General features: G+C 47.4%; 1 long non-coding RNA gene across 1 annotated transcript; it reads right to left on the reverse strand.

The window, feature by feature from the left end:
• On the reverse strand, positions 1-14634 carry LOC140845778 (uncharacterized). The gene is made up of 4 exons (XR_012124663.1): positions 11982-14634; positions 9963-10167; positions 2495-8675; positions 1-88 (listed from the first exon to the last, which is right to left on the reverse strand). It is a non-coding gene; the product is annotated as an uncharacterized lncRNA (long non-coding RNA).

The following is a 14634-nucleotide window of genomic DNA, read 5'->3' on the forward strand; positions in this document are numbered from 1 at the left end:
TCGGGCAGCGCATGGGGATCCCTGGGAGGTTTAGGAATCCCAGTGTGGAGAGGCCCCTTCCTCTGCAAACCCTCGGCCTTGGCACCTGCTGGGGCAATGAGGATGCACCCATTTACTTTCCCTCCTGGCGTAAGGAACTAAGCCCCTCCCCCTTCTCCCTCTCGGACATCCAGCGTAATGTCTTCGATGAACTCCAAAAAGCCAGGAAGAATTGCCCTCTTTCAAGTAGCTTCAGGTCTCCATTCTTTAGACATCCAGACGAAGTAATACAAATGGCCTGGCTACCTGCTTGGTAGGGATAAAGCGGGAAATGGAGGGTGTTAGTGTTTCCATAAATTATCCTGCCATGTCAATAAAATCTTGTAGAAAAAAAAAATCGAACCTGGTCTTGAGGCTTTTAAGAGTTAGGGAATCTGTTTACACCCTAGGTCAGTGTAACCTGGGAGCTTGAAGGTCAAAATGCTCATCAAAAGGAGACTTGATGGCAGTGGCGATCCCAGTGCCCTGGAGATCGTGAGTGGTTCCGGGGGCACCGCAGGAAGGGGGCGGTGCTGAGAGGAGAGGGTGGGCCTGGGGGTTGCTGCAGTCCTGCGAGGGAGGAGATGACCTCAGAGCATCCAAAGGATGACATTCCACTAAGGAGCCATGGGCGACCGAATGAGGGGAAGTTTGTAAGTCAGATCAGAAAGAGCCCTGGAAGAGGCGAGTGTGTGGTTATCTCGGGCCACAGCTGTAGGTAACAGGGTCATGTGGCGGGTAGGGCCAACTGATTTTAACTGTAGTTAATAGGAGGACTCTTAGGAAAAAGTTTCAGAAGTATTTCTGAGAAACAAATGGGGTGTCGTGCTCCGTATTTAAAAGCCGGCCACTAGGAGGAGACAAATGGATCGGAACCATTTAGACAGCTCTTCTTTCAAAACGCATGTTCTAAATTACGAAGAGCCTGTATGAAAAATACATTTAGTGGCAGAATTCTAGTAAAAGCCCTTCGTGTGTATTAGCACGTTGTCTTAAAAATGAACATTCTACACTTAACAGTTCATATTCCATTAAGGTCTTCTTAAAAGAGACCTTTTACTCTGCTTTAGCTTCGAAAGCTAAACGCGACAGCGGTGGCCCTCGAACCTCGCCTGCGTGAGGATCCCTGGAGGGCTCTACGCACAGGTGCGCAGCCCGCCACCCGCAGCTCCTGGCCCCGGAGGCCTGGTTGGGCAGGACACAGAACCGGCATTTCTGACACGGTCCCCGGCGGCGCCCGAGCTCCTGGTCTGGGCACCCACTTCGAGAACAACCACTCTGCTGGGCGGCTGCGGCAAGCCAGCTGCCAACAGGCAGGTTCAATTACATGCCGAGAACATACGAGGGTGTTTCAGTTTGTGAAAAGGAGCTTAGTACCAGAACTAAGATCGGAATGATCATTTTTGGAGGGCTTTGCATTCAAAAGGAAGCACTTCACTTAAGTGGGTAGCAGCGTGGCGGGCCCAGAAGGAAGCTCGGGGAGTGTCTCAGGCAGCGGGGGGGGGGACAGGGCAGAGCCTCACAAGGAAAGGAATCTTCCTTTCACGGTAAAAGGAACACGGATGGACGAGGATCAAGGTCTGCGAAACTTTCTAAGGGTAACGGGGGTCTGCCGAGAACTCTCTGCGGAGGAGGGCGACCTTCCCTGAGGGCTCCCCACCCTTTATATGTTCTCCGCTGCTAGAGACACTGCTGTGGGGGGCGGACAGAGCCCCCTTCCAACAGCGTCGGCGCCGAGGGAGAACCTAGGTCGTGCGGCCCACTGGGTGGGGGGCGGAGGGCGAAGCCTAACGGTGCACCTAAGGGCCTGGGTGACTGGCTAAGCGCGAGGTTTTTGTTCGTTTGTTTCCTTGCTTTTTAAAGGAATAAGCAAAACACAAGGAGGGGCCTGAGCCCCGGGGGTCCGGTCAGGCGGAGCTCAAAGCTGGGGTCGCGATGTCGCCCTGGAACTCAGGAGGGTTTGGAGAGTGAATTCTAGAGGCATTTTTTTTTTTAAGTTGTAACTTTTTCCTAAAATCTGGTCTTAAGAGGTTTCAGGTAAGTGGATTCTTCAAGGGGAGGGGTGAGAGGTCAGGAGAGAAAGGAAATTTCAGTGTGAAAAGCAAGCATTTGAGTCTTACTGACCTAAAAGGGCAGCAGAGGTGTTAGAGGGTCCAGCGCGGAGGGTCGGGCCCAGGGACCGGGGACAAAGCCCGCAGGGCGCCCGGCGGGGAGGCGGCGCGGGGCGCGGGCGGGGGCGGGGGGACCCGGGGGCGGGGCCGCAAGTAGGGGAGGCAGGGGGACGCCCCAGGTGGAAAGGCGGCGGGCCTGGGCGGCCGTCCCGAAGGGGAGGCCCGCGAGGAGGGGCTCTGGGAGGGCAGAGGGGGGCCCGGCCCAGGCTCCCGGGGCCGAGACGCTGGGCGCGCGGCGCCCCTGGGTGGTTCCGACGCGCACTTCAGCTGGACACTGAGCTGGGCCGGCGGGGCTTTCTTTTTACCCATTCGAGAACTTGCAGCGGAACCCACGGAGAGGCCCAGCCTGCTGGTGGTGGGGGAGAAGCCGAGGCCGGTTCCCGGGACGACGAGGGGGCTGCAAGCCGGGGCCGGCGGCGGGCAGTCCCGGAGGCAGGGGGGTGCGTGCGGGTGTCCTGGGCCCAGTCACCGCAGCTCCCAGCCGCGGCCCCATCACTCTATTCTTAGTTCCTATGATATTCTTATCTCTGTTGCCACACGTGTCCTTAAAAATAGACTTCCCACTACTTGAGTGACCGAGTGCATCTGTGCCCCAAAAACCTAAAAAGCTGAAATAGCTCCAAAGTACATGGAGCAAAAGTTTAATAGAAAGAATTCATTTTTTAAAAACCAAAACTTGGGCACTTATTTTTTTATTCTTTCAAAAAAACATTCGCTACCATCTGAGCCATGTTTAAGTGTACAGTTCAGTAGTTACATGATTCACGTTGCTGTGCAATCACTCCGTCATTTTTCCATCTTACAAGGCTCACTTTTTTAATAACTGCTTTTTGATGAAATGTTTTCCTGCTATCATCTTCCGCCCGAACAACAACCTCTCTCCTCCTCGCTGTCGGGTCCGACCGTGCAGGCCCACCCTTGGCACCTCGTCCTGGCCTGCCCTGTCCCGTCCTGTCCTATTTAGTGGCCTCTTTATCCAGCTCACTCCGAACAACTCCTGTGTTTTCAACCCGAGTGTCCCCTGACCTTTCCTCTCCTTTTCCTGAGCTACTGCTGAATCAGTAACCTTCCCACCCTTCAATCTTAACATCTTATGTGTGTGGTGTCTTTATCTCTTCTTTTTCTAATTTTTTATGTGGCTCTCATTTTTCATACTGACCTTCAGACACCGGTCATACAGCTCAGAGAGCGCTGTCCCCGTCCACTGCCGTGAGGTGGGAGGCTGGCGGGCCCTGGGAGCGGGCCGCGGGGCCCCAGCCCACCTGGCTCCCCGACCACTCGCATCTGCCGAAAGGGGCTGGACTGGAGGAGCTGATCTCTAACTTCTCCCCCACGACATTGCCCACACTAGTATATTTCACTTTGTCGTCTTGACGGCATATCCCCTTTAGTCTATATACAAAACATTAAACAGCTTGGGCCTGCAGAGTAAACATTTTATGATCCATGCATTTCAAAAAGGAAGTCAAGGTTCTCAGAACAGAACTGTCAGTGTCCCAACAGTTTAATTTGCAGGCACAGTTTGGTTTGCAAGGGAACCATACCTTATCCAACCGCACATTCTTCCTTCTCACTCACCAACAACCCCTTTTGTCCCAACCGCACCCAGTCTGCGGAAACTCAACACCCTGCCTCTTTTTTTCTCTTTTTGCCACTGGGCCTTTGCTAATGTCGTTTACCTTGCCGGTCCGACCTCTGCCTCTTGCCAGTCCATGCCCACTGCTTCTTTCACTCCGAGAAACCTGCCCTGGCTGGCCCACTCTGATCGTTCATTCATTCATCACACCTACATTAACTGAGCATTTAATACTTGCCCGGCCTCCCTACGCTTTTCCTACCACTTTATACAACTGCTTAATTAAATAAACAAGGAGGCCATTAGACTGATGTGGCCCCCCTGCCGAGGCAGCCTACAGTAAGTGAACCAAAACGAAGCCTGTAAGTGCCTCAAGGCTACAAACTCGAAACCCCGAAGAACAGCCAGTCACCAACAGCCACCTACACTCGGAGCCACAGCGGGTCCGGAATCGCCTCTGCCCAGCTTCTCTCCGGAAGTGTCTCCCAGGCGCCTGTCTGTGGGGCCCTCTCACGCTGCCCCATGACAATCCATGTTTGCTCAAAGAAGTGCAAGATCTTTAAGATGCCTCAGTTTATCTTTTAACACAGCTTTAAATCATTTTTCACATTCTGCTTTCCATTTGTCAGTTTGTGTATGTGGGTTTTTTTTCTCAACTTGATTTTAAATGCCTGGAGTTAATTTTTTTTGGCTTCTGTGTACAATATTGAGGGTTCATTGTGGTTAATGAATGAATGGATGACGGATTAAATAAATATGTGAAACTCAGAGGAATTTAAGGGAAATACTTAACTAGAATGTAGAAGTCATTCTCATTTAAATCCAGCAGCTTTGAGGGTCACATTTTAGATGCCTCAGCTGAGTGGCCCATCTCTGGACTGTGTACTCTGCCCTAAGCTTTTTTGACCCTTACTCATTCACTAACTTACAGTATTTCTTCTCTATAGACGAGAGTTAATCGACCCAGTAACTGACACTGTTCAAGTGTTCAGGAGGTGCTTGTAATTACTGAAAGGGATTGATGTGTGCTGCATTCAGCCTTCGCAATAATAGAACAAGTCCTTCGTGGCAGGGACTCACACACACAGATACCATGAACACAATTCTGAGTGCAGAGTGGGCACTTAATAAAATCTTTTTGAGTGGATGAATGAATGGCAGAAACATATTTTTCCCTTAGTAGAAAGAATCTTTCCTTAAGTCAGTATCTTTCAGAGTGGTACTGGGCTCTGTGCATTAGAACTGCTTGCGAAGCTTGTTAAAAATACAGATTCTCTAGCCACACTGCAGACCTGCTTGGAATCAGAATCGTCAGGGTGAGGTTGGGTGGGTGTGAGGCTCAGAAATATGCTCTTTTAACACGTGCCTCAGATGATGGGATGCCCTGGGGCGTTTGAGCACCTGGCCCTCAGCGCAGGGCAGGGCTGACAGGCCCAGAGGAGGCTGCTTGGCACTTAGCAGCATACAACTGGGAGCTGTGGCTGGAGTTCATCAGACTCTACCACTCAGGAAATGCATGTCCTGGACGTGCTGTGTACCCATCCCGTGCCTCAGTTTCCTCATCTACTGGGAAGAAGACTGTAATTGTGTAATAAAGTTGTGAGCATTAATGAGTCAACATATGTGCTTGGGGAGTAAACACTAAGTACGTCAGCCATGATCCGAATTGTCAGTACCCTCTTTCCACCGAAAGAGTACGTTTCTGTGTAACTGTCATATTGTAGAAAACCTCCCCCCAGAGCCTGTCCTTTCTTCATCTCTCCTTTTGTGTTTCCAGCAAGCAGACCCTTCAAACAGCGCGCTGCCCATCACAGGGTCAGTCCCCACGTGCTGGGGAGCCGGGGGTCTGCGCTCAGTCCGGTAGGCCTCCCCATAATTAAAACCACGTAAGAAGGACAGGCGTTCTTTCAAATGACTCTGACGTGTGTTCTCACCTACCAGAAAGCACCGGGGCAGCCGCAGAGCCTAAGGAGCAGAAACAGTCCTGAGCCGAGTGTCCGCACGGCTCGTGCTGACTGGGGCTGCGCCTCGCTTGTCCCCAGGAGGTGTGCTAGCCTCTCGCAGATTCCCAAGACCACACCAGGGGCTTAGGGCCCCCCGCACCCCCTCCCCTTGTACAGGGAGATGAGCGTTGGCGGTTTCCGTCCCTGACAGCAGGTGCACCTGGGAAGCTGAGGACAATCGTTTCTACAATGGGCTCCCTGTGGGTCATGTACCCAGACTGGACATGACTGATCGGCTCTTAAGATGAAGCTTTCTCCTTATCATGCGACTTCTGCAAAGTTACTTAAGATTAGGATTTCAATTTCCCTATTTGTAAAAGGGGACTTGCAATAGAATGTGGGTGCTAGAAGGAACTTCTAAGACAGTTTGATATAACTTTAAATTTTTATAAAGAAGCTAGAACAGAGGTTGAGGGACTGAAGTTGAAAGAGATTGTAGGTGGTTGCATCAGAAATAAAACTTGTAGAATTCAGTTATTTTTGCTGCTGACAAAGGGCTAAAATTGGGGATTTATTGAAATTTTTGCTTGAAGGCCAAAAATGTAAATGTCACTGGTGTTTTACTTTTTCAGTATAAATTATTTCTGACAAGCATGATAATGAATAAAAACATAAAGAATTATTTTCTAGTATTATCTAATGAGAATATAATAGAAGTTTTGTGTTAAACATAAGATAAAGATAGAGAATATATTTTTTATAATATATATTTTTATAATAATTTGAGATCATAATTGATATTTTCATGAATCAATTTTTAAAAAGTTATTTCATTAGGGTATATGAACTATCTCTCAATTAAAAAGAATTTGAATATTCCATCACTTCTCAAAGTATACTTCACTTCCAGGAATCTTAACTCTACTCAAGTACTTTTTAATATAATTTCAGATGTACAGAAAAGTTGCAAGAATGGTACACGGAATCCCAGATGGTCTTCACATTATAACATTGTATATGTCTATGTTTCTATTTATATACACACTTAATTTTTTTGAAGCCATTTAAGAGTACGTTGCAGGCATGAAGCCCTTTTAACCTTAATTCTTAGGTGGAAAAAAATGCACTGCACCCAAGAGCACCAGAGTGACCCAGTATCGGTCTTTTCAGCAACACCCACTCAGGCAGATAATGATCGTGGCTGATAGCATCATTTTGGAATTACAGCATCTTCTCAGTTGAACAACGGAAGATAAAAATCTAGCTGTAAGAACAATTAATATAGTCTTTTCACTCAATAGATATTTACTGAAGAGTACATTGCTGCCCTTGTGGACGGAAGAATATAACTTATAAAACTTGTCCATATTTTGCTCATTGGAGAGTTGCCAGTCTCAACAAAGATTTCTCTTTCTCCCATTGGCCCTATTTCCCCCTTGCACACACACCGAAACATTTCCTTTCAGAGTGAAAAGAGGATTTAAAGTAAAATTGCATTTGCTTATAGGTATAGTGCTCCCCGAAGTGACACTGGCCTCTCGCCAACGAACAGAACGCGACTTCCTAATTCCAATCTGACGCTGTGAGGGATGCCAGCCTTCTGATGCCGACGTGCCTTTGGTTAACTGAAGTCTGGAGAAAAGCACTTTATGAAACACGAGTAAAAGGCACTGAAATTTTTGTTGTGCTGAATAGTCAGGAGTATACCAGTAAAAAAACCCAACTTTTACCAAGTGTCCCTGGTACATGAAACTCTTACGTATTCATGAATGTGGAAATAAAGACTTGATGATGCAATTTGTTAAACTGCACTGTGATTTATGAAGCTGTGATTTTCCTGCAAACAGGTTCTTTTCATGCTTTGAGCGATGCAGGGCAAGAGAATCCAACTTAAGGCAAAAAAGTTCCAGAATTTTTTGAAAAGCATGTGACTAAGTAGTTTTTTGTGTATTTTGTGTCACTTCGTTCTTTGATTAAAACGGCATCTTCACTATGAGCAGTGGGTCTTCTCGTGCTCTGCTTTTAGTTGTGTTTATTTTCTCAGGTGTTAACTCACACACCTGGGTTGTTTTTATTTACTTATTTTTAGGGGGAGCTTGCTTCAGTGACACAGAACCCCAATATGATTCGTCACATGATTTTCCTTGTGGAAGGACTGGTAGGTTGGGGTTCACAAGTGGGCATTACCAGGGGCTTCTTGTAAGCCCCTAATAACTTCAGGTGCACTTTAGGAAGAAGAGAACTTTACTCACTTTATGCCAAATTAACAGCATCTATTTATCTTTCATGAACTGTCCCATGAAACGCCGCGCAGAGCCTGAGAAGCAGTCTGAGTGCAGGACCACGTGCTTCTCACCGTCGCGTCTCTCTACCAGCAGGGGTGCAGGGATGCAGGGACGGGCATTGGGAGTTTCTGGGGCACTTAATTCCACCCATCAGCAAACACTTGGGCACAGACTCTTTCTGCCAGGTTGGTCATGAGATAGAGGTTAATAACTGTCCAAAAATGACAGTTATAATACACCTGAGTGTAAGTACCTTCGTCATTAAGGAAATGGACGAAGGAAACGCTTCATGGCCTCTAAGCCAGCAAGTTCTTCTATCAGAGCTGGCTGGGCTGCCTCATTTACAGCATGAGGAGACTGGCCTGGGTGACCCCAAGGTCCCTTCCGCACAGTGGGCTTCATGCTCTTTGGGAACAAAACCGGCTCGTGGCTGAAGCAGGGAACCAGCAAACACCAGGTACTCTGAGTATGAGGACAAGGATGGCGTAGGAATGACGGGTGGTCACCTTCCGGTAATGCAATCAGCGGGCTGTGGCACCACACCGGACACGCCTGTTCACCCGACGTCACCCACGGTTCTAGCATTTTGCCAGAATCTGCCATAAGGAAGGTCCGCTGTGTCCTAGAGACAGACCCCAGCTCTGCTGACAGCAGGTGTTCAGAGACTGTCATCTGAATGTGTCTAAAAAGTAAGAATGAAACTGAGTCTTTAAGCAACACTGCGTATTAAAGAATCCACTGCTCATACAGTATCTACCATCTGAAGTGCTTGCCTCTCCTTATGCTCATTAAGCACAGATCCCTTCTCGGGGGCCCCCCTTCTCCCTGAAGTACTTGGTTGTTACAGACCTTGATGGGGGCTGCTTATTTTTTCTATCACTCAGGTGACTTAGCGTATTGGGTCTATATCCCATTCGATTTTTATTCTACCCCAGGGAAGGTATTCAGTGTCTCCTTGTGTCCGGTAAGCATGGGGTCTTCACAAGATGTGCTAAATAAATATTGATGATCATGATCAATAAGCGATTTACTGTTAGGGGTCCAACTACATGTTTTCCAGGAGGAAAGTGCTCTGGGAGTAGCCCTTGGCTCCTGCCCCTTGCCACAGGCCTCCTGCCCAGACCCTTGCAGCCCGTATCAGCTCCTGCCCAGGCAGACCCTTCCTGAAGACAAGTTACTTGTCTTCATTTTTCTGGAAGCTGGGGGATTTGGAGGAGGGTCAAATGTTAAAAGAAAGAGAGGAAAAAAAAAAAGTTTTTTCATGAGTTAATTTTGAGCATATTGTATACAAAGGGTAGCAAAAGAATAGACAGACATTTAGGACATTAAAATCTAATGGGATGACCTGGATGCCCCAGTGCACATATGTAAGGATGTGCAACAGAAACACAAGTGCCAAACATCACACATAAACAATCATATGTCTGCGCTTAGAGCCAGAACAGGTCAAAGGAGCCCTGTGGAAGGGGGAGGCAGGCCTGGGTACTAGGCCTGAGGGTGGTGCCAGGTGAAGCTTTGGGCCTAGTGCAGACGGCCTCTGTGTGGCACATGGGGCCGCCTGGGCTACTGAAGTGGAGCTGACAGTCAGCAGGTTAAGAAACTGCCCGAGTAAGGGGGCAAAGGTCAGCTGAAGGGGCCTTAAGGTTCAGCGTAAACAATGTAGTTTCTGTGAGGAGCTGACTTCAGAGGCTTCATAAACCTCTAAGCATTTATAAAAAAAGGTCTTAGGATGTATTTCAAACAGTGCTTGAGGAAGATGAATTGTGTTATAAAATAGACATTTATTAAACAGTATATGCCAAATGCATATACATAAGCGCTTTTCATGTTACCCCATTTTATTTTACAATGACCCTATGAAGGGGACAGTTATCTTCACTCTTCAGGCAAGGAAACCGAGGCAAAAATATGCTTAAGTAGCATATTTCTTCAAGGTCTCTCTGCTTTTGAATAGATCTAGAATACGAACCTGGCCAGTCTGCCTCTGAGCCCGGCGCTCCGACCCGTGTGACGTGGCCTCTGCGCGGAGCTATTGACCTGCACGAGGAACAGCTACGAGGTTCCTTGGGAGGTGTGACAGTCTGGGGCAAACTGCGACAGATCCCGAGTTTGGGCCGTGATCACAGAAAAAGCAGAGATGAATTTGAGAATTCCCACAGGAGAATCAATCAGACCTGCAAGGTAGATTTGAAAATGGAGAGAGAGTAGGGAGATAAGGCTGCTGCTCATGGTTATGATTTCATTCCCCAAATATTTGTTGAGCGCGTACTCTGTACCAGGGCCTGTGTTCACATGCTAGAGAAGAGACAGAACCGAACAGGCCAAGTTCTTACGAATCAGCATCAGGGCTGTGTTATTAGCAAGGAACCGGTCACACATGCACAGACTGTCCGGAGGAAGAACGCCGGGGATGCTGGCTGTTGGGGGGACACCAGAGGGGAGCAGGGGCACACAGATGGGGAACACATCAATGTGCCATGTTTAAAAGTCACAATTGTGTTTTAAACATTGAGGCAATGAGACTGTGTGCTATGGACTAAGGCGTATGTGTTTGTGTGTCTCTGTGTGTCTATTTTCCTGTATATACACAGATGTTCTGGCGTTTCACACAGAAACTGGGAAAACAGGAGGCCTCTGGGGAGCGGAGGTGGGAGGGGGTGCACAGAGGGAGGAGAGTGACTTTCCACTCTACACCCTTTTGTATCATTTGCATTTATGAATTTGGAATATTTTATGCACAAGTGTTAATTTAAAAATTGAGTTTTGAAAATAGGAAGTAGAAACCTAGGGATAGAGATTTTAAATAGAAAAATCACACAAATTTTTAATGTTTTATGCACTAGTGTGCTTTCTCCAAGTTGTAACTTTCACCAAATTTAACATTCAAAGAAAGTTCCACACATGCAGTGTAGGAAAAACCAACAAAAACTTAGTTGTTTGTGAAAAAAAGGGAACTGAACTATTTTGGCCATCGGCTAATGTGGGAAGAACTCCTCAGGTATCAAAGTTCTCTCGATAAGGTTTCAAAAAATGCCGTAGCAGTTTCACTTCATACAATAGACATACTGCCGAAAAAAGGTTCAGCTGGTGGCCAACCTCCACCCACAGGCTTCGGGGCTTTTGTAGAACTGACCCTGACATGACAGCTTGGACTGGACTTTAAATCTGAATTGATCCACTCAGTTCCAAACAGAATTCGGACCATGGAACCCCTTACTCAGAGAAATGAGATGGCCAACTTGGTGAAACCATGACTTAAAAATTTACTTTTATTGCAAGTATTTTAGTTTTAGGGTTTTAAAACAGCTTCATTGAGGTATAACCCAATGCCATCTAAACAGTGTTCAGCTTGGTGAATTTTGGAGTGTATACAGCCATCACCACAATCGAGGCAATGAGCACACCCATCACCTCTAAATATTCAGCCCAGCTCATTTGTGATCCCTCCCTTCTGCCCCCCACTCACCCCTCCCTAGGGAACTCTGGATCTGCTATCACTATCGTTTGCATCTTCTACCATTTGGTACAAATGGAATCAAGAGTATATACTTTTTTGTCTTCTTACACCCAGCAATTTAGATTCATCTATGTTCTATGTACCAAGAATTTTCATTAACATTTTTGATTATAGGTCCACATGCCATTTTAAGAAGTAATGCAGAGATCTTCATTACACTTGACTCAAGTGTCCCCCAGTGGTAACACCTTGTGATAACTACAGTCTATCACAAGTGGGAAGCGGGCACTGACACAATCCATCCGTCTCAGTCTCTTGTTGTGCATATGTGGTCCTGTGCAATTCATCCCTGTAGGTTCACGCAACTGCCACCACCTTCAGAACCCAGAGAAGTTCTTATTGCTGCAAGGTTCTCAGGCTGCCCTGCTGAAACCTCACCAACTTCCCAACCACTCCCCTCCTATTAGTTTACTCCTTTTTATGGCAGAGTAGTGTTCCACTTCACAAACATGCCTCGGTTTGTTCATTTACCTATTGATGGACCTTCGGGCTCTTTCCAGATTTGACTCCAAGTCAATTACAAATAAGGCTGCAGGTCTTTGCGTGGACACATGCTTTCACTTCTCTTGTGTAGATATGTAAGAATGGAACAGCCAACTCCTCAAGCAGGTGTGTTCCTCCACCTTGTGAAGTGGCTGCGCCCGTGAGCAGTGAGTGGAAGCACCACCAGCCGCCATGCATTCTCCCCAGCACTAGAACCTTTTTTTTAAAAAAAAGCTGAGATATAATTCTTACATATACAATTCATCCATTTAAAGTATACACAGAGAATCCATTATCACTATCAACTTTAGAGCAGATATCTCCATCACCCCCTGAAGAAAGCCCTGCACCCATTAGCGATCACCCACCACTCTCCCCAGCCCTTGGCCCCAGTCCTGTACAGCCACAAATCTTTGTCCTATGGGTTTGCCTATTGTGGACATTTTACATAAATGGAAGCACCCAGTGTGGACTTCTGGGTCTGTCATCTTATACACTGCACACTGCTTTCAAGGTTCGTGTTGTAGCATGTACCAGTACTTTATTCCTGTTTATGGCTGAGCAATACTCCATTCTATGGACATGCCACATACCCATTTACCGGTCAGCAGTCACATGGGTCGATTCCAGACTCTAACCTTTTAAATTGAAGCCATTCTTGCAAGCGCACAGTGGTCTCATTGTGGCTTTAGCTTGCATGCTCCTAACGATCAATAATGCTGTCTGAAGAAGGCTTTACTTCACCTAGGTTGTTGCAAGACATTTTTTACTGGGTAAAGAATTTTAGGTTTACAGTTTTTTCTTCCTTTCCTCTAAAAACACTGTCCCACTGTCTTCTATGATTAGGACCCTTTGGGTCTTGCTTTACAGGAGAAAGGAAGCATTTGGTGCAGGCTCACATTACCTCACTGACAAGGCAGAAAGCTTGGGAACTACTTGATGAGCTGTGGTGAATTACGAAGCTTTTCGTTGTTTCAGGTGAGAGGGTAAATCTTTTCCGTTTCTCCCTCTTGGCCAGAAACAATTTACAACTATTAGAGAAGAGAGATGCTTATACCGCACTTCGGTCACGGTACATACAGGTAAAACGGCAGAGATGGTACCCTAGGTAACGATTTTATTAATGCTCAAAAATGAACCTCCACTCCCCCAGTGCACCCCGGAGTAGGACAAGATCGGCAATAAAAGATGGGAGGCGACTCTGGGGGCGGCAGAGCGGCTTCCCCACCAAGCAGCACTTCATGCTCCTTCCCGTCCTCGGCTCCTTCCCAAACCGTGCCCGGTGTCCGTCTTCTTGTCTCAAAGCCTGTGTTGTTTTCTAAGCGACAATAATTCTATCGTTGATGAAAGTCGGGTTCCTTCTGGAGGTCTTGCTTTGACCTCCAATGTTAAAACGCCTGCTAGGATTTGGGTATACACTTCTAGATATTCGGTGCATTGTTCAGCTCTTTCTACGTCGTAATTACCCCCAATTTTAGCAGTTTAAAATAAAGCTTTTTCTCGTAAAATTACGTAAGTCTGAAATGTGGGAGCAGCTTATCGGGATCTGGGTCAGGGGGCCATCTCGGGAGTCGGCCTCCACACTTGGGAAGCAAATGAAACATAAACCTCTGCCCTCAAGGTTCACATTGTAGCAGCAGCTGGACAATAAACACGATAAATTACTTCGTATCTAACAGGAAAAAAATTAAAAGATTAAGGAGCATTAGGACTGCTTTGGGGTCAGGCTGCAATCTAAAACAGGGTGTCCAGGGTGGGCTTCAAGGTATTTAAACAAAGACTCGGTCGTCGAGCGAGCTGCTGTTACCCGCAGAGCATTCCAGGGCAGTTGGCTGGGGTCCCGAGGCAGGGTCACGCGGGGTGTGTTCAGGAACAGCGGGGCGCCCGTGCCCCTGCAGAGGGGCGGGCAGGGGTGAGGCACAGGCAGATCGCGCAGGCGCTGTGGGCCATTGTAAGGACTCTGACTTGAAAGCGGGTGAGGCGGGGAATTCTAGGATTCCGAGCAAAGGGTTTCATACTTTGCACTTCCTCTGTCTTGCGCTTCTGTTCAGCCAGTATCTGTCCCCTAACCCCAGTGGGGGCCACATGTGAAAATGTTGCCTCGAGTCAGGTACCAGTAGTGACGGCTGTCCAGCAGCCCCAGGGGGAGGTTGTGAAAGAGACAAAAATAGAGCAGAGCCTTCAGACTACACCACAGAGCTAAAGGCAATTTAGAAATACCATTAAGATAATTCACATATTTAAAAAAATTTAGTGATTTGACAAGCTTTCACCAAGACTCTCAAATTCTCAATACTTAAAATACTGTCTTCAGTCCCAGCCCTGCCTTTTGAAGGGAAACAGGCTTCCTTCCATTGACTGATAACACAATAGCTTTGTGTACTGTGACCACAAGCAGTGTCATCACAGATGTGGCGCCATCCAGTGACAGTGGGGTTATTAAAGAATCAAGTGTTCAGACCCGATAATCTGAGAACTTGATCCAATTTCCTTCCAGGGTTTATACAGATGAGGGACTTACTGACAGCTGTCAGGGTCAGGAAAGGTTGGCCCGGGAGGCAGCTGCTCCGACCCGGGCCTGCCCTGTCCTGGCACAGCCTCAGCCCTCCTGCCTGTGGTGAGGGGGAGGGGTGGCCTGCTT

Source organism: Manis javanica, chromosome 13 (assembly GCF_040802235.1).
Source record: "Manis javanica isolate MJ-LG chromosome 13, MJ_LKY, whole genome shotgun sequence".
Lineage (NCBI taxonomy): Eukaryota > Metazoa > Chordata > Mammalia > Pholidota > Manidae > Manis > Manis javanica.